We start from the raw sequence: 12,228 nt of genomic DNA, 5'->3' as shown, positions 1-12,228 counted from the left end.
ATAAGATAATATTTTTTAATTCCCAAAAAAGTATTGCTGTATTTTTTAGGAATCGGGAATAATTAATGCAAATTAAAAAGTAACTCACCGGCTCTATCAGTATACACTCTAAAAGACTAATTTCACACTATTCATTTTTCTGAATAGAAACTCATTCATTTTGATCCCGAACTAATTGTTTTGACTTTTGATGAGATATATTGTTCATTTTGATTAGGTATACTATCACTTTTCTTAACGAATAGTGTCCGTTTTTTATTTTAATTGAGCTCAAACCCATTTATTTATCCATTACCATTTAAAAAGGGCCTGTCATATCCCCCTCGGAAAAGACAAACTATTCAAATTTCAATTATCTTTTGGTCATTTTTGATAAGAACCTATTCATTTTTGACAAGAAAATCGAACCTATTCATTTTTAAAATGAAATGGCAATCTTATCAAATTTTAATACGTTTTTGTCATCATTTGATGAGAAAATCCTTTTGAAGCGAAGTCTGTTAATTTTTAAGAGAAATCTGTCATGGCCGTCTCCAAAATAGTCATAGGCCTACTTATCATATTTGAAAAGATTCTATTCATTTGTGAGGAGTTTAATTAGAGTGTATAATAACAGGAATTTCCAACTATAAGTATGCTGTGATAATGACATACTGCAGTTACTGTCCGTTTTCCTTATATACACAATACACAGTGCTCTCACCATTGACGCGTGACCTCTACAAATGATGTATGTTGGAAGAATGGGCACTTGACTAGTTAACATCACTGTGTGAAAAATAACCAGCCAATATTTAAAGTATTCTCCAAACTTCTAGCAAATATATTTCTCTAACATGACCTAAAATTACAGCTAGGTTAGATGTTCAGAAGGGGTCGCACTTTCGTAGAATATGAGTGAGGGCAAAGCATAGCTAGCTCATAGATCTAGCCATGCAACTCCCCGTGTTAATTGAATGGAGATTTGACCGAAAATATTGAGCTATATTGGTAACGCACTGCTCCGTTCTGAAGGATGCCACAAAAAAACGGTACAAGCTACATTTAAAGTATTCTATGAAATTATAGAAAATATAGTTTTGTAACATGTCCTAAATTTTTAGCTAATTTAGGTGTTTGGAGAGGGTCGCACTTTTGTGTTTTAGGAAGGATATGTAAACGACAGATAACACCAAAAATATGAAGAAATTATTTCCAAACCGTGTTAAGTCAACAATCATTATGTTGCTCATTTTCAAGAATGCTGGTTAACAAAAAAGCAGGCCATTGTCTCATTTCGTGAACAAAGGTACACATACCATTGTTTCCTTCCGTTTCCTTTATAATCGGTTACCCAACTGAAGCTATAATACCAGTTTTATTGCGATGTCGCACATGTAAAACAGACACATGTGCACAACCAGAGAAGATCCGATTTAATCAGTTGAGCTGTTTCAATGAGTGTTATCTTGGTTTAATAGCTTTTAATGGGGTTTAAGTCCTGCAAAGGTCGAGATGAATTCTACTGTAGACATGACTGCATCATAATTTAAATGAACTGACAAGCCCGTGCTTATTCATTCTTATGATTCATATAGCAAGGTGACGCTGTGCGTAAGTTTTTATTCACCTGACAAATTTGTTTCATTGGTAATGTTAAGGATAGACGAGGTATTGTTGGTCGAAGCAGCCGAAAAATTAATTTTCATTATCTGAATCTTCAATATGCCAGGTGATAGTGTACAAAAACGTATAGTACTTTCTTAAATTCCTGATTTATTTCATATCTTTATTTATATAAAGCAAAAAACAAACCAAAAATATATAATAATAATAAAATATCGCTCAAATAAACAAAAATCACACACACACACAAAACAAAAAGAAACAACCAAACAAAACAAAACAATAACCAAACAAACAAACAAAACATCAAAAAAGCTCTTTATCTTTACAACTTTAAAATTCTTACTTTCTTACAATACAATACAATACAATACAATACAAAGAGCATTTGCGCCATTTCCATAAGGCTCAGAGCGCTTACAAAATATCTTAATACCTTAATACTACAACTTAAAACTACATTTTGAAGGTGCATCTTAAAAATAATACAAATTACAATATCAATAAGAACATGTTATGGGAACAAATAAGTTTTAAGCGCTTTTTTTGAATGCATTTGTTGATGAAGATTGTCTAATATAGACAGGTAGCTTATTCCACTCTTTTGATGCAAAAACTGTAAAAGTTCTATCACCAGCTAAGACTCTAGTCATGGGATAGTCAAGACGAAGATAATCATCGCAAGATCGGAGTTGTCTCTTTGGAACATACAATGATAAGCAATTTGACAAATATGTTGGTCCTTGGTTGTGAAGACATTTATATACAAGCAAAAGTAATTTGAAAATGATCCTTTGGCGTATTGGAAGCCAATGAAGTGATTTCAAAAGTGGACCCGCTGAGTGTTTTCGGTCGACTTCAAATACAAGACGTGCTGCCCAGTTTTGAAGACGTTGTAGACGAATAATATGAGTAGATGGTGATGAGGAGAGAAGGCCATTGCAATAATCAAGACGAGAAAGTATCAATGAACGTGTGGCATGATGACATGTAGGTTGGTCGATATATTTCCTAATTCTAGCGATGTTTCGAAGATGAAAGATAACAGATTTGCTAACATTTGTAATATGAGAAGACATAGTCATGTGAGTATCGAAAAAAGCACCCAGATTCCTAATGGTCTTTGCAGATTCGATGCGTTCATTTCCAATAGATAAAGTTATATTAGGTGGCAAATGTTTGTTATAATAATATGGTGATGCAGCTATAAAGAATTCTGTTTTACTATCATTTAACGACAGTTTGTTTGCAGTCATCCAGTTTTTTATATCTAATATACAATTTTGAAGTCGAATTATTGCACTGTCAAGATCGCCCGGCACTTTGGGATTAAATGATACATATAACTGTGTATCATCGGCATAAACATGATGAGAAACATTATGATAATTTGCAATGTCACCAACTGGAAGGGTGTACACAGTGTAGCCAACAGGTCCAACTACAGAGCCCTGTGGCAAACCAAACTGCGAGATAATTGGCTCTGAGAGTTGACCTGCTATATCCACTTGGGTAGACCAATCAGCAAGATATGAACGAAACCAGTTTAGTGCGGGTCCTTTGACACAAATTCGTTGAGAAAGACGAGAAATTAAGATGTTATGATCAATTGTGTCAAAGGCAGCTGACAAGTCCAATAATACAAGAAGAACAGCTCTGTTAGCATCAATTGAAAACATAATGTCATTTTTTACTTTTATAAGTGCTGATTCAGTGCTGTGCAGTGGTCTGTATGCTGATTGGTAAGGATCAGCAAGGTGGTTTAAATTCATATGTTCTGTAAGACGTGAGCATGCTATTTTTTCAATTAATTTGCCAACAAAAGTTATGTTGGCAACAGGTCTGTAGTTTTTGAGAACATTTTGATCCAGAGTTGGCTTTTTAAGGAGCGGCCTTATAATTGCAGAATGAGCTCCTTTTGGAAAAACTCCGGTAGAAAGAGAGACATTAACAATATCAGTTAGCACTGGAAGAAGTTGAGGTAGATTATTGTCTTTGAGGTACCATGTTGAGATGGGATCCAACCGACTGGTTTTGCTTGGTGATGACTAATGTTAATTCAATGCATTGAAATCGAATTGAATTGAAATGAATTTTGGGCGATTTTCATTTCAATGCATCGGAATTGAATTGGAATCGAAATGAGTGGGCTTGGGCATGAATTGAATTGGATTGGAATTGAAATCATCGTGAGCAATGAAGAATTGAATTGGATTGAATTGAAATCATGTTGAGTGATGAAGAATGAAGTGGAATTGAAATGAAATTCAGCTTTGATTTCAATTCAGCATTTCAATTCACAAGCAGATGTCTGATTCCAGATCATTCCACCTGTAAAAAGTGCCCTTCCCCCGTTCTGAATTCTGATACACTTCCAGGTCTAATCACACAAGAGACACATATTAAAAACTTTTGGCACTAATCACAAAGCCCCTATTTTTCTCAAACTTCTAATTTTTATGCTCAAAAGTCATTGTACATTTGAACAAATTGTGAGAAAACCATAAAAGAAAATGCTTATATCTTTGACAGCTTTTTTCACACTTTTTCAAAAGTACAAGGATTTTAGGTGAAAATCTTAGGAGGAGCAGGAGACAAGTGGGGATCTAATAGTATCAAAACCTTGATTTTTGACATCCTTGAGGTCAGTGCGGGGACAGGGTCCTATTATCGATCGTACCACACACCTTAAAAGGGCGTGATCCACAGCCTCATCCCCCACTTTTCTCAAAAAAAGTTGAGATTTTTATACCACTGGAAACCTCTGGCTACATAATGTTTATGTACCAAAAATTCTTGCAGATTAATTCCTTTAGCAAATAATCGTCAAATTTGAATATAGTTCTTGTACAGGCTGTATCAAAATAATGGGTACCCATTTGTTTTGATTGTAATTGAAAAGCCTGTTTGTGCCAAATACAACCTTGTGTTCTCTTGAAATGAACCACAACATTTATCAACAAATTAGGTAGATATGTTGCATTCTGGCATCGCAGCCTTGTCCATAATAATAGGAAACTAGGAGTACCAATCATTTTGATACAACCTGTATACCAGAACGAAATTACAACAGTGGGCTATGGAGCAGTGTAATACACGTAAACATGCAAAACTCGCAAACGCAAAATCAAATTTTGGGAATAAGCTTTTTTCGTGGATAGCCACTGAAAAATGTCATAAAAAGAGGATACTAAGATCACGAAATCCTCCTTTAAGTTTAGAAAATAATGTGCATGGTGGACAAGAAGTTAGACAAATATTAGGAAGTCAGTCACCTAAGAACTAAAAAGTTCCAAAGTTTCATAAAATAGGACCCAGAGGTCAAGGATCACTCGCATTGTTTGAATGTGAAAAGTGAATTAACAAAACAGTAAAGTATCTTCTGTTGAAATACTTTTGTGACAAGTAGTGTACTTGATTTTGACTTTGTTTTGAGCTATTATAAAATGATAAAATTGGTAGTAAAATTAAAAACATGCACTGCAAAAACAGTGTCTAGATATTAAACACAATTCTAGACACCATCATCTTGTCCTCAATTTGTAAACATGTCTAAATGCTAAACATGTTTAGTAATTTGGTGCCTTGTGTTTAGATATTAAACACTTGATGTTTTGAAGTTTGACATTTGTGTTTAAATTTTACATGCGTTTACAAATCAAGGACAAAAAATTGTTCAATCTCTAGACACAGTTGTTGCAGTGTGCCTTTGGTCAATTAACACCCCACACACAAACTGCAACTGTATTGGAATTGGAATTGAATTGGAATTGAAATGAATGCTCAGAATTGAATTGAAATTGATTAGTAGTTAATTTCACTGCATTGGATTGGAATTGAAATGAAATGATTTTGAAATTGAAAAATTGAATTGGAATCGAATTGAATTAATTCTAAAGCAAGGTGGATTGAATTGGAATTGAATAGCAAGACTCCAGGTGTAGAAAGAATTGAATAGGAATAGAATTGAAATCAATTTTCTGGAGTGAAATCACAATAGTGATGACATGATGATTTTCAATATTTCTTCATCAGTAGTTGGCCTAAACACTTCAAGTGGTGGAATATTTTCACAAGAAGAGTCACAAAAGCGATCAGGAACAGTAACATTTTGACTGTCAAGTTTCATTCTGATATTTACAATCTTATTTACAAAATATGAGGAGAATTGATTGGCAAGGTCTGCAGCAGAATCATAGTATGGTAGTTGTTGAACATGTTTGTTGAGAAGCGAGTTAATTGTGCGATAGACATCTTTTGTTGAACATGTAGAAAGTTTGTCTTTCAAAATTCTTGTTTTGCAGACATGGTGAGTTCATTTACATTACGTTTTTCAATTAAATAAAGTTCACGATCAAGTTCAGACCCAGATTTCCTCCACTTTCGCTCTGCTCGACGGCGTTCACAGCGTGCAGTGTGAATTGAATCATTATAGTATGGCATGCGGTTTTTAACAAGGCGTGTACGAGTTGTAGAAGGAGCATATGTATCAAGTAAATATTTCATTCCAGAATCATACCACTCAAACATGGCAGTGCTATCATGACGAATGTGAGATGGTTGATTAGAAATAAGTTCATCAAGAGATTTTGCAAACTTCACATTGTCGATATCACGATATTTGCGCAGAGTGGAAACAATTTTCATGGGTTTAGGTTTTGGTAAATCTAATGTGAAACAAATAACACGGTGATCAGACATAAGTTTATCCTCTGTATAGCAGTTCTTTATCCCTTCAACATGTTTATAGCCTATGCGTTATGCGTTTTTAGTCAAATTTCAATTTTGTTATTCTTTGCCAAATCATAAACCTGTTATTAGTAACAACTCTTCTGCATGGTCATTTGTGGTGTTCTATCTGAATTTAGACATCATTTCAAAATTGTTCTGTTTTTCCACAATACAAATTTGGATGAATCCAATTGGGTGTAAGTTGAGACATGTGAAGGCCTAAATATTACAAACTAGCGGGAGACCCGCGCTGTAAGTGAAATCATCTCTGAGTCTATTCGCGAACAAGATTTAGCGACTTCCTTTTATTTATATAGATACAAATGTGCCAAAATCATTATTAGATATTATCATTAATAGTTATTATTATTATTTAACGAAACTCATTTAAAAATCGTACATTATGACCTTAAAATACATAGGCCTAAATTCAAAATTATTATTATCTATTATAGATTGGGCTATTAAGCTTTTCTGTTATTTTTACGTTCTTGGAATTAAAGATATAAAGATATAGTTTATCATATACATAAATTCTAGACAGTTCATTGGTTGATTACCATTTGCCATTTTTACCATCACCCACTCCGTGTGATAGTCTTTACCATCATGTGTTTTGCCGTAGTGCGCCTGCGCCAAGACGTGCGCTGACTCTTGGACTCGCCGATCTAGTTATGGGGTGGACCCCAAAATGTGAAGTATATCACGGCAAAACATGGTGTTATGTTGATGAAAAAATATTTCCTACCTTAAATAGTATTTTAGTAATAGAATTTATGCATGAGTGATATAAAACAAATATTAACTGTCTTAAATTCGTGTAATGGTCGAAATATAATCACTCGGTGAAAGATGTATTGTTCCATTCCACTCGCCGTTCCGACTCGTGGAATGGAACAATCCATTCACCTCGTGATTATATTTCGACCATTACACTCATAGACAGTTAATATTTATATAATAGTTTATCATATCACTCATAGGGGAAGGTGGGGCATAACGGACCCCCGGGGCAAAACGGAACCACCTGGAAAAATAGGCCTTCGCAATACTGCCGTCTATGCAAATTATATTGAGGAACACAAGTATGGCTACGAGGATTTACAACAAAATTTTATCTGAAACAATCCACTGACATTCGAGCAAGATCGAGTCAAAAATTACTACCCGTCTGGTGTAAGATATGTAGATGTTTAATGCGCTGAAATTTTACTTCATTAATATCGGATTCCCAAATAATTGTGTATATTGTAAACACGAAGGTATAGCCATGAGCTGTATTAAGTGCATGGCCCATATGCTACGATGTATTATGCATGCAACTTATTTCTAAAAAATCGGGTATGGGGCAAAACGGAACCCTAGGTGTGGGGCATAACGGAACAGGGTTCCGTTTTGCTGCTGGCGGTTTCCCACAGATGGGTTCCGTTTTGCCCCAATTGGACATAACTTGCGCTTCACTCAAGGAAATGTAGGCGTTATCTAGGGGCCTACTCGAACATGGTAAACACTTCGCTGAAACATAGACATATAACTAGACATACAGATAGGAATTAATGATTAAAAGTTAACCCCACTTACTCCACAGAGATGGTAGGCCTACTGAATATTTCTTTCTGATCAAATATTGGTCATACATATTATAGGCCTACTAGGCCTATAAGAAGTTAACCACTCACTCCACAGAGATGGTAGGCCCACTTAATATTGTAACTGAATATAGGCCTACATATAACTAGGCCTAGGGCCTACCGATGGAACAAGTGATATAAGTTTACACCCAGGGTGCCGTTTTGCCCCATAGGGGGGTTCCGTTTTGCCCCGATAGTGGGGCAAAACGGTTTCAAGTTATATTGGTTAATGGTATATTAAAGGTAAATAGGGGAGAGCGGGGAGTGTTCGCCCTATATTTTTCTGACCAGCCTAGCGATGTCAATTTTAAGGTTAGGGATGATCTGATTAGCCCATGTGAAAGCCCTATGTCTTAGCTATATACGGCCACAATCCCAGAACTATAGGCCTTACAATAACAACAGGATAGAGCAAACAAAAAAGTTTTTCAAAGTGGCGAACTTGCCCCATATTTGGGCAGGTTCGCCCATATGGTGGGGTAAGTTCACCCTAATCACAAAAAAAGGTTTAAACATTGCATAACAATAACATATTAAATGCAAACATTTAGCAAGAGTATACAGGGCATTCGTTCTCTTCTGGGGAGTCATTAAATTTGTTGCAGGGGTCGGGTCAGGATAAAATGTAGGGCCCCAAAGTGAGCTTAAACGTATCATGTTTACAACTTCGGGGAGATTATGGATCAGGACATAAACGGTGGTATGAGTAATACTGATACCACATAACTTTAAAAACATGCTTTTCAGTAGTTTTACCTTGTTTAATGGTATAATTATAAATATTTTGCATAATACGCTGATGGGGCAGGTCCGCCCTCCAGTTTGGGGTAAGTCCGCCAGGGGAAGATATAGGGCGAACATGCCCCATCCTCAAAAGGCGAACGTGCCCCTTGTGCACATTTTTGTATTTTCTTCAGGGTATGCAAAATACAAATCGAATAAGGAGTCTAAAACTGCATTAAATCTTTGACAAATCCCATATGTTCCCAATACAGATTTCCATTAAAACCATCTGTATTTATGTATCAATGATAATACAACATTATTAATGCAAGAAAAAATTACGTTTTGGTGTAATTTTTTTTTTTGGCTGCAGTTCGATGCACACGTCCCTATATATCGGGTAGCTAATATGAGAAGTTTATAATGGCCTATGTCACCTAATTTTGCCATCACCAAATTCCCCGATAGCCGTAGTGCTGAGAAACAAGGGGTGGGCGAACCTGCCCCTAGGGCGAACACTCCCCGCTCTCCCCTACAAACTTCAACTGAACATATAATTTTTACAGTCATATTACTTATGGTGACGTCACAGAGCATCCTCAAAGTTAAGTGTTTCGTTATGCCCCACCGGCACCTTCCCCTACATAAATTCTAGACAGTTCATATTACCATTTGCCATTTTTACTATCACCCTCTCCGTGTGATAGTCTTTACCATCGTGTGTTTTGCCGTAGTGCGTCTGCGCCAAGCCGTGCGCTGACTCTTGGACTCCGATTTGGTTATGGGGTGGACCCCAAAATGTGAAGTAGGCCTATATTTGGAAGATATAATGGTCGCTTTGTCCAATTTCCTTGAAATTTACCAAAATATCGGAAATTTTGACCAAAAATGAGCATTTTTTACATTTTTTTCAGAAAAAATAAAAATCGATATTTGTGAGCAAGGATGTGTGCTTGATTAATTTTGCAAGGGGTCAAATGTCACAAAAAACAACAACTTGCCCATATACAGTGAAGATCATTTTTTGATTTTTTTTCTTCATGGAAATATGCAATAGGCCTACTCTGATCTGACCAAAGTTGCCCCAAATGCGGGGTCAGGCTATTTTTAACCCCTAGGGCACCCTTACAAAATTATTAAAAAATCTTTTTCAACTTCAAGGTGTAGAAGGAACCCTATAATGTCATAAAAAAGCCTTTGATTAGAAATATAGGCCTATAATTGGTTTTGTTTGGAAGCAGTGGTTTAAAAACTCTGAAAACGGTGCCCATGAGTTACCACATTTTACGGTATACTTCAAGAATTTCCCCAACGCCATCCCCCCAATGTCAAAAAGAAATGCTGATACTTGCATAAAACATCTTGAACAAAAGTTTAAATGCTACGTAAATAGTACATATTCAAGCCCTTACGCACGATAATTTTGTTTGGGGTGCAGCACCCCCTGCCCCTGCTGGCCTGTAACAAGGGGGTGACACTAACTTCACGGTTGTTCTATTATCAACGCAAACCTATGACAAATCCCGCTGGTTTGCTAGTTAGAAAATGAGGCCAGTTATCGATCGGTTATGAATTATTATTTTCGATCCCTTTTAGGGTTGGCAAATAACGACGCCGTTAGTTTTGCGAACTCTGCCTGTTCAATGCGAGTAGCTAGCTTGAAAGTGCGCCAGCTAGCAGAGCAGGGAGCAATCCGGTGATGGCGCACAAGTATTTCCCATCAGGCACCAGTGATTTGTTTTTTACAGAAAGTCTACTAATTTGATAATGGAATAACCTTTCGCAATAGTAATGTCGAAATTAGGAATTGGTGTCAATAATACGACGGTAGTGTATCACTTGAATTTGATACGATATTCAGCCAGCGATTTAGCGATAAAAAAACCTTTGACCACTGACCTGACGTGAAGCACGTGAGGCGCCATATTCGTTTGTTTTTATTTCCTCGTGTGATAATAAATATCATTCAAACTATAGTTGTCGGCTGTGAACGTAGTTTATTACTGGCCTAAGAAGTTTGTTTTTAAAAACAAGTAAATAATCATCACTCACCGTTCTATTTGATCTTGTGGATTTCCCAACACGTAATAAATTGAAACGCCACTACCGGATTGCTCTCAGGTAGTAAAGCGGGCGCACTTTCAACCTTCGAAGCTTGCCATTCACTACCGCTGGTAATATTAATTAAGTGATGTCACTGATGTGCATGCGTTTCTGGAATAGCACTTGCATCGTGCATGTATAATTTGAATGTATAGCTTGTTGTATTTAATATGTGCATGCATATTACAGGAGTTTAGGCCCATCGAATAAACAATTGAATAATTTAGGAGATAATCAGGGGCTGTGAATAATTATGAGTCCTGGGGAGGGTAAAATTGGGGTGAGAGGGGTGCGATTTTGGCCCGTAAAATGCTTTAAAAGGAAGAACAACTTTGTTGATTTGGGCCTGACGTGGTGAAATAAAGCTTCCTATCCTATCCTATCCTAGGATAAGGGGGCGGGTACTTGGATTATTTTTCGACGGAGATGTGCGGCCCGAGCTTCCGCACCCATAACCATTTCTAAGGGTCACGATTTTACTGAAAATAGGTAGGCCCCTACCCATATCTAAGGATTGTCAGGAAAGTAAGGACCCATATCTAAGGATTTATTTATTTATTTATTTATTTATTTATTTATTTATTTATTTATTTATTTATTTATTTATTTATTTATTTATTTATTTATTTATTTATTTATTTATTTATTTATTTATTTATTTATTTATTTATTATAATTATTAAGGCTTGTTCAAGTAACTCACTTCTAACATTTCACGCACTCACTTGCACCGGCTCAACAAATCAATCAATCAGTTAATTAATCAATAAATTCACAAACAATGAATATGAATAAATTATATGATATTCAATTTCGATCAATAGACATATCATATCAAACCATCAAACAATGAATAAATGAACTGATCGACCAAGAGCCCTTTTTTCTAAAGAGTTTGAGTGAGTGATTAAACAAAATAAATACATGCATAATTATTTACATAAATAAACAAATAAAGAAATAAATAAATAAAAAAAGAAATAAATAAATAAGAACAATTTGAACAAATGGTATCGTAGCATTGCATTCACAAAAACAAACATTGCTGACAGGAGGACTCGAACCAATAATCTTTGCATCACCAGTCTGATGCTCTACCACTGTGCTACGACGTCGTCTAGTGGTGAGGATCTAGTTTTTAGCCTATACAGTGTTCGTCTGTGACAATGCGGCCTCGTGAAATGAATTTAAAGTTATTTTGATATCAATCTTTTTTTTTCAATAGAGCCGTAACATTTTGTTTAAAGATCTCAATTTTTATTTTCTTTAGAGCAGAGACAAATATTTCCCCTTTTCTACAATTTGAGCCCAAAATAAGAATCTACTTCTTTTATTACTGATTTAATGTTACACGTTTCACAACAGATATTTAGCTGGCATAGTGGTCTTGCACTGTGCTTTTTAACCGGGAGGTACCGAGCCCGGGTACCGAGAT

Source organism: Amphiura filiformis, chromosome 11, assembly GCF_039555335.1.
Source record: "Amphiura filiformis chromosome 11, Afil_fr2py, whole genome shotgun sequence".
Classification (NCBI taxonomy): Eukaryota; Metazoa; Echinodermata; class Ophiuroidea; order Amphilepidida; family Amphiuridae; genus Amphiura; species Amphiura filiformis.
Note: the sequence above shows the minus strand (reverse complement) of the source record.